The 14921-nt window shown below is 41.2% G+C and overlaps 2 long non-coding RNA genes across 2 annotated transcripts; one reads left to right on the top strand and one right to left on the bottom strand.

Annotated features, from left to right (window-relative positions):
* Window positions 1–8615: 8615 nt before the first annotated feature.
* On the top strand, window positions 8616–11265 carry LOC111525910. The gene is made up of 3 exons (XR_002726233.1): window positions 8616–8820; window positions 8932–9074; window positions 10760–11265. It is a non-coding gene; the product is annotated as an uncharacterized LOC111525910 (long non-coding RNA).
* Window positions 11266–11997: 732 nt separating this feature from the next.
* On the bottom strand, window positions 11998–14256 carry LOC111525996. The gene is made up of 3 exons (XR_002726254.1): window positions 14105–14256; window positions 12812–13037; window positions 11998–12099 (listed from the first exon to the last, which is right to left on the bottom strand). It is a non-coding gene; the product is annotated as an uncharacterized LOC111525996 (long non-coding RNA).
* Between the last annotated feature and the right edge of the window lie 665 nt (window positions 14257–14921).

Genomic DNA, 14921 nt, shown 5'->3' with positions numbered 1-14921 from the left:
GCCTGGCCTTACAGAGCAGTGACAGATCACCTGTCACCCCTGCAACAGACAAGTGGCCCCATGTCCGTGAGCCACAGGGTGCCAGGGATGTGGGATTGCAGCTCCCCTGTGGGTACCCTTGACGAAGGGATTTATTCCTCCAAGGAGGTTTGCGTCCTCTGCTGCTCTCAGATAGTCAGTTGCTTTCTGATTGGTCCACACAAAGGATACTGGGTCCAATTGTATAACACCATCATGGAGGGCTGGAGTCACATCAAAAATGTCCCTGTACCTCCAGCCTCCATCACTGCACACCTGTAACTCTGCTCACCCTAAGTGCTTAATGAACATGGTGGATGGGCTGGTGTACAAATGCCTTTTTGGGATGGTTTGACTTATAGCCATCTCTGCTGTCACTACAAAAAGATGAGAAGAGCCTCACAGAGGTGGTATCAGTGGGAGAACCTCCAACCCTCCTTTGAACACATTCCTAACAAAGAAACCTGCATGCTTTACCCACCTTTTCTCCTACCTGTCTTGTGTCAGAGTAGTGCCTCCCTGCTGCTGATTTAGAGCAAACCAAACAACTGGACCTGTTTACATCTAGCATGTTGCAGTGTTCTACCTAGATTCCAAAAATGAACTCAACAATGATTCGATGTCATTGATCAGGTTCGTAATGCTTGGATTTGTTCATACCAGGGTTTTCCCTAGAAGGTTACTTGTAAGATAAATATCTAATAGGAGAGGTTTAATTATTTTGTGTTGTTTTTCTTACTAGCCATATCTCCTTAAAAGTATAGAGAGTGGAAATTAGACATCATTTTTCTTTTTATCAGGCTAACTGGATTCCAACTCTGAAGTTCTGCAATGCTTGTATTTTGAAGTGTGTTTGCATGGCCCTGTTAGTTTCCTGTGGCTGCTTTACTAAGGAGCTAATAAAGAAGCATATAGATTATGCTTTCATAATTACAATTTAATATGGATTTTAATAAAATGGATTCCTTTATCATTCTCTGAATTGTATTTTGTACATTTAAAATATTATATGGAGGAGTCTGTATCAGTTTCCTTAGGCTCCTGTAACAAATACTACAGGCGGGGTGGCATAACCAACAGAAATTTATTTTCTCACAGTGGAGGCTAGAAGTCCGAGATAAAGGTATTGGCAGGGTTGGTTTCTCCTGAGGCCTCTCTCCTTGGCTTGTGAATGATTGTCTTCTTGATGTGTTCTCACATGGTCATCCCTCTGTGTGTGTCTGTGTCGTAATCTACTCTTCCTATAAGGACAGCAGTTATGCTAGATTAGGGCCTACCCATGTAAACTCAATTAACCTTAATTTCTTCTTTCAAGGCTTTGTCTGCAAACATAGTAACATTCTAAGGTACTGGGGCTTAGGACTTAACCCCTTTTCTTTCTTTTTTTAATTTTTATTATTTATTTATTTATTTGAGATGGAGTCTCGCTATGTCACCCAGGCTGGAGTGCAGTGGTACAATCTCTGCTCACTGCAACCTCCATCTCCAAGGTTCAAATGATTCTCCAGCCTCAGCCTCCTGAGTAGATGGGACTACAGATATGTGTCACCATATCTGGCTATTTTTTTTTTGGATTTTTAGTAGAGACAGGGTTTCACCATGTTGGCCAGGCTGGTCTCAAACTCCTGACCTCAGGAGATCCGCCTGGCTTGGACTCCCAAAGTGCTGGGATTACATGTGTAAGCCACCACACCCAGCCTTTTTTTTTTTAACCCTCATTTTAGGTTCAGGGGTACATGTGCAGGTATGTTATATAGGTAAACTGTGTGTCACAGGGGTTTGGTGTACATATAATATTGTCACCCAGGTAATAAGCGTAGTACCCAATAGGTTATCTTTCCTGATCCTCTCTCTCCTCCCACCCTCCACCCTCAAATCAGTCCTAGTGTGTGTTGCTCCTCTCCTCGTATTCATATGTTCTCCTTGTTTAGTTCCCCCTTATAAGTAAGACTAGGCAGCATTTGGTTTTTTATTTCTGCATTAGTTCGTTTAGAATTATGGCCTCCAGCTTCATCCATATTGCTGCAAAGGACATGATCTCCTTCTTAGTTATGACTGCATAGTATTCCATGGTGTATGTGTACCACATTTTCTGTATCCAATCTATCACTGATATACATTTAGGTTGATTCCATGTCTCTGCTCTTGTAAATAGTGCTGCAGTGAACATACACGTGCCTGTGTCTTTATGGTAGAGCAATTTATATTCCTTTGGGTATATACCCAGCAATGAGATTGGTGGGTCGAATGGTAATTCTGTTTTAAGTTCTTTCAGAAATCGCTACACTGCTTTCCACAGTGGCTGAACTAATTTACACTCCCACCAGCAGTGTATAAGTGGTTCCTTTTTTTTTGGCAACCTTGCTAGAATCTACTATTTTTTGACATTTTCATAATAGCCGTTCTGACTGGTGTGAGATGGCATCTAATTTTGATTTGCATTCTCTAATGATTAGTGATATTGAACTTTTTGTCATATGCTTTTTGGCCACATATGTGTCTTCTTTTGAAAAATATCTGTTCATGTCCTTTGCCCACTTTTTAATGACTTTTTTTTCTCGTAAATTTGTTTAAGTTTCTTAAACCTTCTGGATATTAGACTTTTGTTAGATGCTGATATAGTTTGGATGTGTGTCCCTGCCCAAATTTCATATTGAAATCTAATCCCCAGTGTTGGAAGTGGGACGTGGTGGGAGGTAATCAGATCATTGGAATGGATTTCTCATGAATGGTTTAGTATCATTCCGTTGGTACTGTCATCACAATAGTGAGTGAGTTCTCTTGAGACTGGTCATTTAAAGGTATGTGACACCTCCTACTCTTGCTCCTGCTTTTGCCATATGATATACCTGCTCCCCCTTCAGCTTCTACCATGATTGTAAGTTTCCTGAGGACTCCCCAAAAGCCAAGCAGATGTCAGCTTCATGCTTCTTGGACAGCCTGCATAACCGCGAGCTAATTAAACCTCTTTTCTCTGTAAATCATCAAGTCTCAGGTATTTCTTTATAGCAATGCGAGAACAGACTAATACAGATGCACAGTTTGCAAATATTTTCTCCCATTCTGTGGGTCATCTTTTTTATTCTGTTGATAGTTTATTTTGCTAAGAAGCTCTTTAGTTTAATTAGAACCCATTTATCAATTTTTGGTTTTGATGTAATTGCTTTTGGTTTTTTTGTTGAAATCTTTGCCTGGTCCTATGTCTAGAGTGGTATTTCTTAGGTTATCTTCCAGAGTTTTTAATAGTTCTAGGTTTTACGTTTAAGTGTTTAATCCATCTTGAGTTAATTTTTGTATATGGTATGAAGAAGGGGTCCAGGTTCAATCTTCTGCCTATGGCTAGCCATTTATTCCAGCACCATTTATTGAAGGAGAGTCCTTCCCCCATAGTTTGTTCTTGGCAGATTTGTCAAAGATCAGGTGGTTTTAGGTATGTGGCATTATTTTTAGGCTCTCTATTCTGTTTCATTGATCGATGTGTCTGTTTCTGTACCTCTATCATGCTGTTTTGGTTACTATAGCCCAGCAGTATAGTTTGAAGTTGGGTAATGAGATATCTCCAGCTTTATTCTCTATTCTCAGGGTTGCCTTGGCTATTTGGGCTCTTTTTTGGGGTTTATATGAATTTTAAAATAGTTTTTTTTCCTAATTCTGTGAAGAATGTCGTTTGTAGTTTGATAGGAATAGCCTTGAATCTGTAAATTGCTTTGGGCAGTATGGCCATTTTAGTGATATTGAGTCTTCCTATCCATGAGCATGGAATGTTTTTCCATTTGTTTGTGTTATCTTTGATTTTTTGAGTAGTGTTTTGTAATTCTCATAGAGATCCTTCACCTCCCTAGTTAGCTGTATTCCTATATATTTTATTATTTTTGTGGCAATTATGAAAGGGATTGCATTCCTGATTTGGCTGTCAACTTGGATTCAGCCCCTTTTCAATATGAATATTGGAGGGGACACAATTAAGCTCTTCATAGTCTTTCGCTTTGTCCTTTGTTGTGTTGGGACGTAACCCAGCAAAGAGTCAACAGGGAAAGGCCACCTTCCATCTGTGTCCTGTCTTTCACGCGTAGGCTCCTCTCTGTGCTCTTTCCTCACTCCCAGGTCACATGTCCCTTGACAACAGGCTTCCCACAGCCTCAGTCATCCTATGTTTGATGGGTACCAATAGGAGAAGCAGCAAGACCCTGAAGCCCTGATTTGGGAAATAACCTGGAGCCTTCAGTGCAGCACAGTTTTAGGAGTGGGCACCAGCTGTCAGTGCACATTCCTTCTGTTCCCTGAGCGGTTCCTTATTTCCCTCTTTGGTGTGAGGCTTCCGACTCTATTGGATAAGCAGATGCCCGTTACGGCTTTGAATTGTTCATTTCAGGATGTTCAAATTACCAGGGACATTTTATTATGCACACACACAAACAGCTGTAAGAGATGGCATTTTTAAGCACTTCTTAAATGCCAGACACTATTCTCTACTTTTACATGTTTTACTCAGTGAATCTTCACAACACTATGAGGTATACAAATGAATGTGAATGAATGCAATGAAACACACACTTTCAGTCAAATAAACCTGAGTGCTGGTCATTCTCCAGATTCGTTCTTTGCCTGCTCTGTGTCCAGGACTGGCCTGCACTGCCCGGGCCCCCTTGCAGAAGACTGCCCATACCCAGCAGCCAATGGGAGGACGAGAGCAGAAAGTGGGGACAGTTTTCCCTTTTCCCTTAACGGAGCCTCACTGGGCCCAAATGATACCATTTCATCTCTCCTTCCTTAAAACCTGGGGTGGGAACAACCTCCCCCTATTGCTGTCATCTGGGAGCCTCCCCTTCCCTTGTCTGGACCCTTATCCCTGCCCACAGCTCAGGAAACTTCTGTCATTAAAGCCTCTTCCTCTGCACAATTTGGGATGAACTGTTTCTTAGTGGAATCTTATCCCACACATAAGCAACTCTCCTTTTGTGTGTATATAATTTAGGAATCTTTTGTGTAAGTACAAAATGTGTGTGTACATATTTTTCTTTTTTCCCTTTTATTTATTTAAACAATGTTAAAACAATCTGTGCCTCTTAATTTTACATTTTCCTTGGGTGCTGAAATAACAACTGAAAGTTGCTTATATCTGCATTGTGATTTCTGTATGTGTTTGCCATCAGGGGAAAACTTATTTGAATAAAATTTACCTAAATTTAAACAACAAACACTATCTTAAACAGAATAACCAAGGTTTATTTTTATTTTTTTAATTTTTAATTTAAATTGAATTTAATTTTTATATATGTATTTATAATTTTATATATTTTTATTTATATATTTATAAATCTATTTTATGTACATATTTATATCTATTTATTTATATATTTTTATTTCCATAGGTTATTTCCATCGGGTTTTCTTTTTATTTCCATAGGTTATTGGGGAACAGGTGGTATTTGGTTACATGAGTATGTTCTTTAGTGGTGATTTGTGAGATTTTGGTGTGCCTGTCACCCAAGCATTATACACTGCACCCAATTTGTGGTCTTTTATCCCTCACCCCTTCCCACCCTTTTCCCCACAACTCCCCAAAGTTCATTGTGTCATTCTTAATGCCTTCGCATCCTCACAGCTTAGCTCCCACTGATGAGTGAAAACATACGATGTTTGGTTTTCCATTCCTGAGTTACTTCACTTAGAATAATAGTCTCCAGTCTCATCCAGGTCATTGTGAATACCATTAATTAATTCCTTTCTATGGATGAGTAGTATTACTTCATACACACACACACACACACACACACACACACACACACACACAGACACACATATACATATATCACAGTTTCTTTATCCACTCGTTGATTTATGAGCATTTGGGTTGGTTCCACATTTTTGCAATTGCAAGTTGTGCTGCTATAAACGTTTGTGCAAGTATCTTTTTCATATAATAACTTATTTTCCTGCAGGTAGGTACCCAGTAGTGGGATTGCTGGATCGAATGATAGTTCTACTTTTAGTTATTTAAGAAATCTCCACACTGTTTTCCACAGTGGCTGTACTAGTTTACATTCCCACCAGCAGTGTAGAAGTGTTCCCTATTCACCACATCCACACCAACATCTATTATTTTTTGATGTTTTGATTATGGTCATTCTTGCAGGAGTAAAGTGGTATAACATTGTGGTTTTGATTTGCATTTCCCTGATCATTTTAATATGGAGAATTTTTCCATATGTTTGTTGACCATTTGTACATCTTCTTTTGAGAATTGTCTATTCATGTCCTTAGCCCACTTTTGGATGAGATTGTGTTTTTTTCTTGATAATTCGTTTGAGTTCATGGTGCATTTTAGATATTAGTCCTTTGTCATATGTATAGATGGTGAAGATTTTCTCCCACTCTGTGGGTTGTCTGTTTACTGTCTGTCCTTTTGTGTACAAAAGCTCTTTAGTTTAATTAAATCCCAGCTGTTTATCTCTGTTTTTATTGCATTTGCTTTTGGGTTCTCAATCATGAAATCCTTTCCTAAGCCAATGTCTAGACAGGGTTTTCCAATATTATCTTCTATAATTTTTATGGTTTCAGGTCTTAGATTTAAGTCCTTGATCCATCTTGAGCTGATTTTTGTATAAGGTGAGAGATGAGGATCCAGTTTCATTATTCTACATGCAGCTAGCCAATTATCCCAGGACCATTTGTTGAATAGGGTGTCCTTTCCCCACTTTATGTTTTTGTTTCCTTTGTTGAAGATTAGTTGGCTGTAAGTATTTGGGTTTATTTCTGGTTTCTCTATTCTGTTCCATTGGTCTATGTGCCTATTTTTATACCAGTATCATGCTTTTTTGGTGGCTATGACCTTTTACTATATTTTGAAATCAGCTAATGTGATGCCTCCAGATTTGTTCTTTTTACTTATTCTTGCTTTGGCTATGCGGGCTCTTTTTTGGTTCCATATGAATTTTAGGGTTGTTTTTTCTAATTCTGTGAAGAATGATGGTGGTATTTTGATGGGAATTGTGTTAAATTTGTAGATTGCTTTTGACAGTATGGTCTTTTTTCCAATATTCCACTCATTCATGAGCATGAGATGTGTTTCCATTTGTTTGTGTCATATATGATTTTTTCCAGCAGTATTTTATACTTTTCCTTGTAGCGGTCTTTCACCTCTTTGGTTAGGTATATTCCTAAGTATTTTTTTTTTTTTTGTAGCTATTGTAAAAGGGGTTGAGTTCTTGATTTGATTCTCACCTTGGTTACTGTTGGTGTATAGAAGAGCTACTGATTTCTGTACACTAATTTTGTATCTGGAAACTTTGCTGAATTCTTTTATCAGTTCTAGGAGCTTTCTGGAGGAGTCTTGAGAGTTTTCTAGGTAAACAATCATACCATAAGCAAACAGCAACAGTTTGACTTCCTCTTTACCCATTTGGATGCCCTTTATTTCTTTCTCTTGTCTAATTGCTCTGTCTAGGATTTCCAGTACTATGTTGAAGAGGAGTGAGAGTGAGCATCCTTGTCTTGTTCCAGTTCTCAGAGGGAATTCTTTCAACTTTTCCCCACTCAGTATTATGTTAGTTGTGGGTTTGTCATAGATGGCTTTTATTACATTGAGGTATGTGCCTTGTATGCCAATTTTTCTGAGAGTGTTAATCATAAAAAGATGTTGGATTTTGTCTAATGTTTTTTCTGCATCTATTAAGATAATCACGTGATTTTTGTTTTTGATTCTGTTTATGTGATGTTCACATTTATTGACTTCCGTATGTTAAACCATCCCTACATGCCTGGTATAAAACGCACTTGATCATGGTGGATTATTATTTTTTTTTTTTTTGATATGTTGTTAGATTTGGTTCACTAGTATTTTGCTAAGGATTTTAGCGTCTATGTTCATCAAGAATATTGGTCTGTAGTTTTCTTTTCTGGTTATGTCCTTTCCTGGTTTTGGTAATAGGGTGATACTGGCTTCATAGAATAATTTAGGGAGGGTTCCCTCTTTCTCTATCTTGTGGAATAGTGTCAATAAGATTGGTACCAATTCTTTGAATGTCTGGTAGAATTCTGCTGTGAATCCATCTGGTCCTGGATTTTTTTTTTTTTTTTTTTTTTTGGTAATTTTTAAATTACCATTTCAATTTCACTGCTTGTTACGGTTCTCTTTAAGTTATCTAATCATTCCTGATTTAAGCTAGGAAAGTTGTATCTTTCCAGGAATTTATCCATCTCCTCTAAGTTTTCTAGTTTATGTGCATAAAGGTGTTCATAGTAGCCTTGAATGATCTTTTGTATTTCTGTGGTGTCAGTTGTAATATCTCCCATTTCATTGGATTTTCTCTCTTCTTGGTTGATCTTGCTAATGGTCTATCAATTTTATTTATCTTTAAAAAAAAAAAAGTTTTTTGTTTCATTTATCTTTTATATTTTTTGTTTGTTTCAATTTTATCTCATGATCTCAGCCCTCACCAGCACTATAGCCCCAGCAGCTCCAGAGTGACTGGAGAGACATTCTGGGGAGTAGCAGCCCCTCTGTGGCTCTGCCTCTGCTTGCCAGTGGCCTGTGGGCCACAAATGAGCACTTGGAACCCTGAGGAGTGTTCTGTCTCTAATGCTTACAAGTGCCTGGCAACCAGGAGAGACAGTCAGTTGTGCTGGGGGAGGGGAGCCAGCCAGGTTCTAGAAACAGTGTCCCTGACTTTGCTCTGCTAACTGTGCAGTTAGAGGTGATAGTCTCCACCCAGGTCATGAGGGACCCAGAAATGGCTGATCGCACCGTGGAGCTCGGCCATACCAGGCCCAGCTGACCCCACAGCAAACCGCAGGGTCCAAGTGGGCCCATGCCCTTTACCTTTCTGTCCACAAGGGCCTGTCAGGGCACAGTAGTGGGGCCTGTCCCTGGATGAGGCTCAGTCTCCTGATTTCAAGTTTCCTTCTGCACAGGGAAGCTGGGTCCTGCCCACCAAGGTCCCAGGGACCCTCCTCTGAGGCCCCCTCTCTCCTTTGTGTTTAGTCAATGTCAGCAGATGGGGAGAGGACTGCAAGGGCTCCCTAAAGGTACAAGCTGAGAAACCTGGATTTTCAGTGTAAGAACCCAGAAGAAATAAGTGGAACTGATGGGGTCTACAATTTCACGGATATTCTGTAAAGCAGGTCTATTCCTGTTCCATCCAAGCATCCTGGGTGAGCATGACTCTGCTTTGGGGGTGTCAGGTTGACCCTGGCTCTTTCCCTTGTGTGGCCCTGCTGTCTTCAGTACATGCCTCCCAAGGTGGCCCTGGGGGCAGTCTCCAATCCACTGGGTCATCTTCAGAAGTCTGCATCTGCAGAGGAGCAGGTCCTTCTCAACTTGGATTCCACTCAACCTCTTCCCCAGCAGAGTCAGGCTCAGAGCCTCCTCATGTAGCCCTGGACTCTGCCAGGAGCAATTAATCTCAGAAACTCAATCTGAGAGAGAAGCAAGAGGCCAGCTGGGGCCAGTCTGGGGTCCTAAGGGTGTCAGGGCTCCAGACCCTTGCAGGATATAGAGGGGCGATGGAAGTGGCTCTCCCAGGAGAAGTCATATCCCCTGCAGGGCAGCAGGACCCCAACTCTGCAAGGGCAACTGGTTGGTCTTTTAAAAGGATCCAGATGGGCTGAAGAAACAACAGTAATGCCTAGAATACCAACCTGGCATGAAAATGAGTGAAACAGTTACAACCAGGGACCCCAAGAAGATCCAGGGTGTTTCACTGAGGGAAATAGGAAGACGCAAAAGCACACGGAGAGGGTTTCACAAAAATCTCAAAGGACAGATACTCCCTCCCTCCTTAGAAGGCAGAATTTGAAGAAGCAGAGAGGAGCTGCTCCCTGCTCCCCTCAGCTTCTCCCCTCTCCCTTCTCCTCTCTTCTCTCTTCTCCTCTCCCTTCCTCTCCCCTCTACTCCCCTCTCCTGGCTTCTCCTCTCCACTTCTCTCCTCTTTCCTCCTCTCTCCTCTCTACTTCCCTTCTCTCCCTTCTTATCTCCTCCCTTCCCTTCTCACCTCCCTTCCTCTCTCCTCTCCCCTCCTCCCCTCCCTGCTCCTCTCCCCTTCCCCCCTGCCCTCCTCCCCCATCCTCTGTCCTCTCTCCACTCCCCTCCTCCCTGCCTCTCCCTTCCTCCACTCCTCTTCCTCTCTCACCTCCTCCCCTCCCTCCTCCTTTCCCCTCTCTTCTCCCCTCCTCCCCTCTTCCCTTTCTCTCCTCCTCTCTTCCCCTCCTCTCCCCTTCTCCTCTTCTTTCCCCTCCTTTCCCCCTCCACCCCTCCCTTCCTGTCTCTTCTCCCGTCCTCTCCCCCTTCCCTCCTCCCGTTCCCTCCTCCTCTCCTCTCCCCTCCTTTTCTCCCCTCCTCCCCTCCCCCTCCCCTCCCCACTCCTGTCTTCCTCTCCCCCCTCCCCTTCCCCCCTCCTCTCCCTCCTTTCCCCTCCTTCCCCTTCTCTCCCTTCCTCCCCTCCCCTCTCCCCTCCCCTTTCCCTTCTCCCCTTTTCCCTCCTCCCCTCCTCTCCCCTCTCCCCTCCCCCCTCCTACCCTCCTGTCCTCCCCTCTCCTCTCCCCTCCCCTCTGCCCTCCCCTCATCTCTCCTCCTCCACTCCTCTCTCCCCTTCTCTCTTCTCTCCTCCCCTCCTCTCCCCCTCCTTTCCCTCTCTCCTGTACTCTGCTCTCTCTTCTTCCATGTTGTCTTTTCTTATATATACTTTAAATATTTTTGATTTTACTAATACAAGTACTGTGTATGCAATTCATACCTTTTTAGCAGACAGCTCACGTGGACCCAGGTTGGGGTTGATCATGCAGATTGTGCAGGGGTCCTCCGCAGATGCACACTGGTGTGCACTGATGTGGAGCTGTTCCTTCCTGCTTCCTGGGCTCCAGACAGAAACACCATACCCCTGCACCAGCCTCTGCCTCAGCTCTTCATAGTCAGCACACCCTCTGCTTCCTGTCAGGGTCTTCTCTGCTGAGTCTGGTTATGGGATCCCTTTCCATGCAGAGCCATGCTCCCGTGCCACTGAGTGTCACCTTCAAGCTAGCCCCATGTGTGTGTCTGTGTGAGAATATGTGTGTGTGGGTTTGCCATCAAAGGAAAACTTTTATTTTGGCTGCTAAAATTCAGAAACATTTAAAGAACAAACAGTATCTTTTAAAAAACATCAAAGGTTCAGAAAACAAGACAAGAAACAAATTGTTGTAAAATTTCAATTCCCCTAAATTTGTCTATGAACTTAGAACTAATCTAATAAAAATAGTATGATGTTTCAATGGTGTGTTGTTGTTGTCTAGTATTTTTTGGCATTGTTTTTTAAAAACCATTCAAAATTTATCCAGCTAAATATTACATTACTTGTACAGATTTATAATAATAGCTTAGAGAAATGAACTTTATTGTTTTCCATGTTTCTATTCATGTCCAGTTTTTATGATAGTTTAAATAATAGTGAACCTTTTATTTAAATCAAAATATAATATGTATGCATATAATTTTAGAGGGTCCAATGATTTGGAAATAATGTATTCATAAGAGCTATTTTAAATAAATGTATATTTAAAAATACAATTTTAGAAATTATATTGCTATAAAACTTTAGAAAGAGAAATTGTACATCAATTAAATAACAGTAGTTTAACTAGAAGATAAATGAAAATTACTTTTAAGGACAAAAACAAACAAATCAAAACTCTGAGTGGAACCTGCAGGCACCCCTGGATCCCTGAGCCTCACAGCACCTGCCTCCTCCTTGCTGGGAACCTGATGACCCAGAGGACCTCTAGTACTTCCAGGCCTCTGTGGGCTGCTCCTGGAGCAGCAGGAGCAAAAGGGATGCTTGGGAAAGGCTGGAACTTGAACTCCACGTCAGCCATGATTTACCTGTTGCCATCATTTTCTTGTCTTAGCTCATGGAGCTTTATCTCAGTCAGCAGAACTGCTGCCCAGCTTTCTTGAGCTCTTCCTCATAGAAGAAAATATCATTTGGTAAAAGGAAGCGGTTCTCTCCAATTCATTGTTCATGTCTTCTACCATCTTCTTGTAGAGGCTGCAAATCTGCTGTGTGTAGTTCATATTTCTGCACATGGTGGGAAATTCCTTCTAGATTTCTAAGCATAGAGAAACATAGTAATTTAACAGGGAGATACAGAGTGAACACCCTTTTAATCAAATGATAAAATGGTAAAAGTTAACATAAAAATATTAGGACAAGCCGACATCATGTACCTCCTGATACGATGCACTGAAAAGAACACAACATTATTTCTATGATTTTCTGCCAATAGTGCATAACCTGAATCTATGAAGAAATAGCTGAGAACCCCAAGTTGAAGGGCATACTACAAGATAATGGCCCATATTCTTCAAAACGATAAAGGTCAATAAAACGTGGAAAAGGCTGAAGAATCATTTTGGAATTAAGGAGACCCAGAGGATGGGAGAGCCAAATGCAGCCAAATGCAGGATTCTACCGTGTTCCAGCAGAAAACTAGTTATAGATGAAATTATTTGGGAGACTCACACAATTTAAATATGTACAATATATTAGGTAAGGATTGTGTCACTGTTAAATTGCAATTTTTATCATTGTGTTCTGGTTAGGAAATGCCAAAATTTAGTGTCAATGGGTTTAATAACTTCAACTTATTTCAAAATAAAGAGTTGCTAAAAGTCTTCAACCATGATCCCTTCCTGACATCGTGGTCAAGCTATGTATGGCTCATGGTAGGTATCTTCTCATTTTCTGGTGGGGTACTTAATGTGAAAACAGGTAAAACCATCATAAAACACCTTCAAGTTCTAAATCTTCCTTGAGCCTACCTATGTCTGAGAGGCTCCTCTAGGACATTTCAGGGAGTATGGAGAACATATTAGTGGTGGATGTCCTTCTCCAATCAAGTCCTTCAACCCTTCTGATCCTCCTGCAGTCTTCTTTCTGGCCAGTATGATGTCTGAACAGACTCCGAGTCTACAGAGCTTCTGGCTCCTATGTTCTCTGCTGGCTTCCATGAAAAGCTCTCTCTTTAAATGTTCATAAACCTGGTAGCTTAAGACAACAGAAATTTATTCTTTTTAGTACTCTAGACCTAAAGTCCCAAATCAAGGTGCTAGCCGGGCCATACTCCCTCTGAAGTCTCTAGGAAAAGGTGTTTCTTTGCTCCTTCCAGCTTCTGGTTGCTGTAAGCAGTCCTGTCATTCCTTGGCTTGTGGCTGCACCCCTCCATTCTCTGCCCACATCTTCCCATGGCCTTCTTCTCTGTGTGCTTCTCTGTGTTCTCTACTCTACAGACACCAGTCATGAATTTAGGGCCAATCGCAATCCAGTACCCTCTCATCTCCATCCTTAACTAATTGCATCTGCAAAGACCTATTTCCAAATAAGGTTATATTCTGGGATTCCAGATGAACATGAACTTTTAGGGGCCATTATCCAACCAACTACACCAGTCTTCACTGCCTCAATCAATTTCCATGGAATGTCTCTGGATTATTTGAAAACCCCTATTTTAGTTTTATTTCTCCTGGATTCCAAATTTTCTCTTTGAACAGGGCTCCTTCTCTCCACCCACATCTTAGAATTCTGTCTCTTGTTCAACTTCCTTTTCTTTATTCTGTGTCTCACAGAGACAGGCAGGATCCTTCCATACCCTTCCTTGGCTCCCAGGACCCACACCTGTTAAATATATGATGTGTGTCCCTCATGTGGATTCTATCCAAGATCCTACAGAGGAAAGATTTGCTGGGATTAAGGTACCATCCTAAAGGGTAAGTCAAGGGCCTGCTCACAGACTCTCCAATTCTCATGGAGGACTGTGGTTTATCAAGTAAGTCAGAATCACTGAATTTTTCTGTTCAACCTCATTCAGTTATTTTGGCTTTAAGATAAATAAAAATTAATTACTTGCATATTTGATCAACTGAAAAAATCCCGACTGTATATTTTGAGTCCTGATCAAAATCACCACTTGCCTAAAGGAACCAATTTAATGATTTCCTTCACTTTCAAGTTGTGAAGAAATTCTGGCTACCTTTCTCATTGCACCTTTACAAAGGCCAGACTTTATGAAAAAATAGTGATGATAGCAATAATCTGGAACATGGTAATCGACAAACCTCTGGTTTCATGCGAAGTCTCAGCACAGCTTTTCAATACTCCATGAGGTATGGATTGGGCAGATCATCCTGCCATTATTACAGACAGAAAAGGAGACAATCATACTGCTTTTGTTCTTGGACTGGCTCATAGTCTGGGCACAAGCATGATCAATTTGTTCATACCACTGTAAGACTCTTATCTCTAAAAGCACAAAGAGAACACATCAGAAGTAGATCTTTACATGAAATAAAACCAACTAACCATTTTGCCTGATGAGATAGTTTCTCATCTGTTTACTTTTTTTTACAGTTTCCTTCTGTTTCTATTTAAAAGACAAGTTAAAAAAAAAAAGAACAATAAGATGGCATACTATATGGAAAATAGCTCAGGCTTTACAGCAAGACATTCTGGGTTGAATTCCATTTCTGCCACCTACTAACCTGATGAACTTGGGTAATTTCCTTAACCTCTCTGATCCTCGATTTATTCACCTGTGAGATTGTTTGGCTCTGTGTCCCCACCCAAATCTCATCTCAAATTATAATCCCCACATGTCCAGGGAGGGACCTGGTGGGACGTAATTGGATCATGGAGGCAGATTTCCCCTTTGCTGTTCTCGTGATAGTGAGTGTGTTCTCATGAGACCTGATGGTTTTAAAAGTGTGGCACTTCCTTGCTCTCTCATTATGTCTCTCTCCTGCTGCCCTGTGAGATGTGCCTTGCTTCCCCTTTGTTTTCTGCCATGATTATAAGTTTCCTGAGGCCTCCCCAGCCATGTAGAACTGTGAGTCAATTAAACTTCTTTCCTTTATAATTTACCCAGTCTTGGGTAGT

The sequence above is a fragment of the Piliocolobus tephrosceles genome, chromosome 19 (genome assembly GCF_002776525.5).
Source record: "Piliocolobus tephrosceles isolate RC106 chromosome 19, ASM277652v3, whole genome shotgun sequence".
Taxonomy (NCBI): domain Eukaryota; kingdom Metazoa; phylum Chordata; class Mammalia; order Primates; family Cercopithecidae; genus Piliocolobus; species Piliocolobus tephrosceles.
Note: the sequence above shows the minus strand (reverse complement) of the source record. Positions and strands in the feature narration are given on the sequence as shown.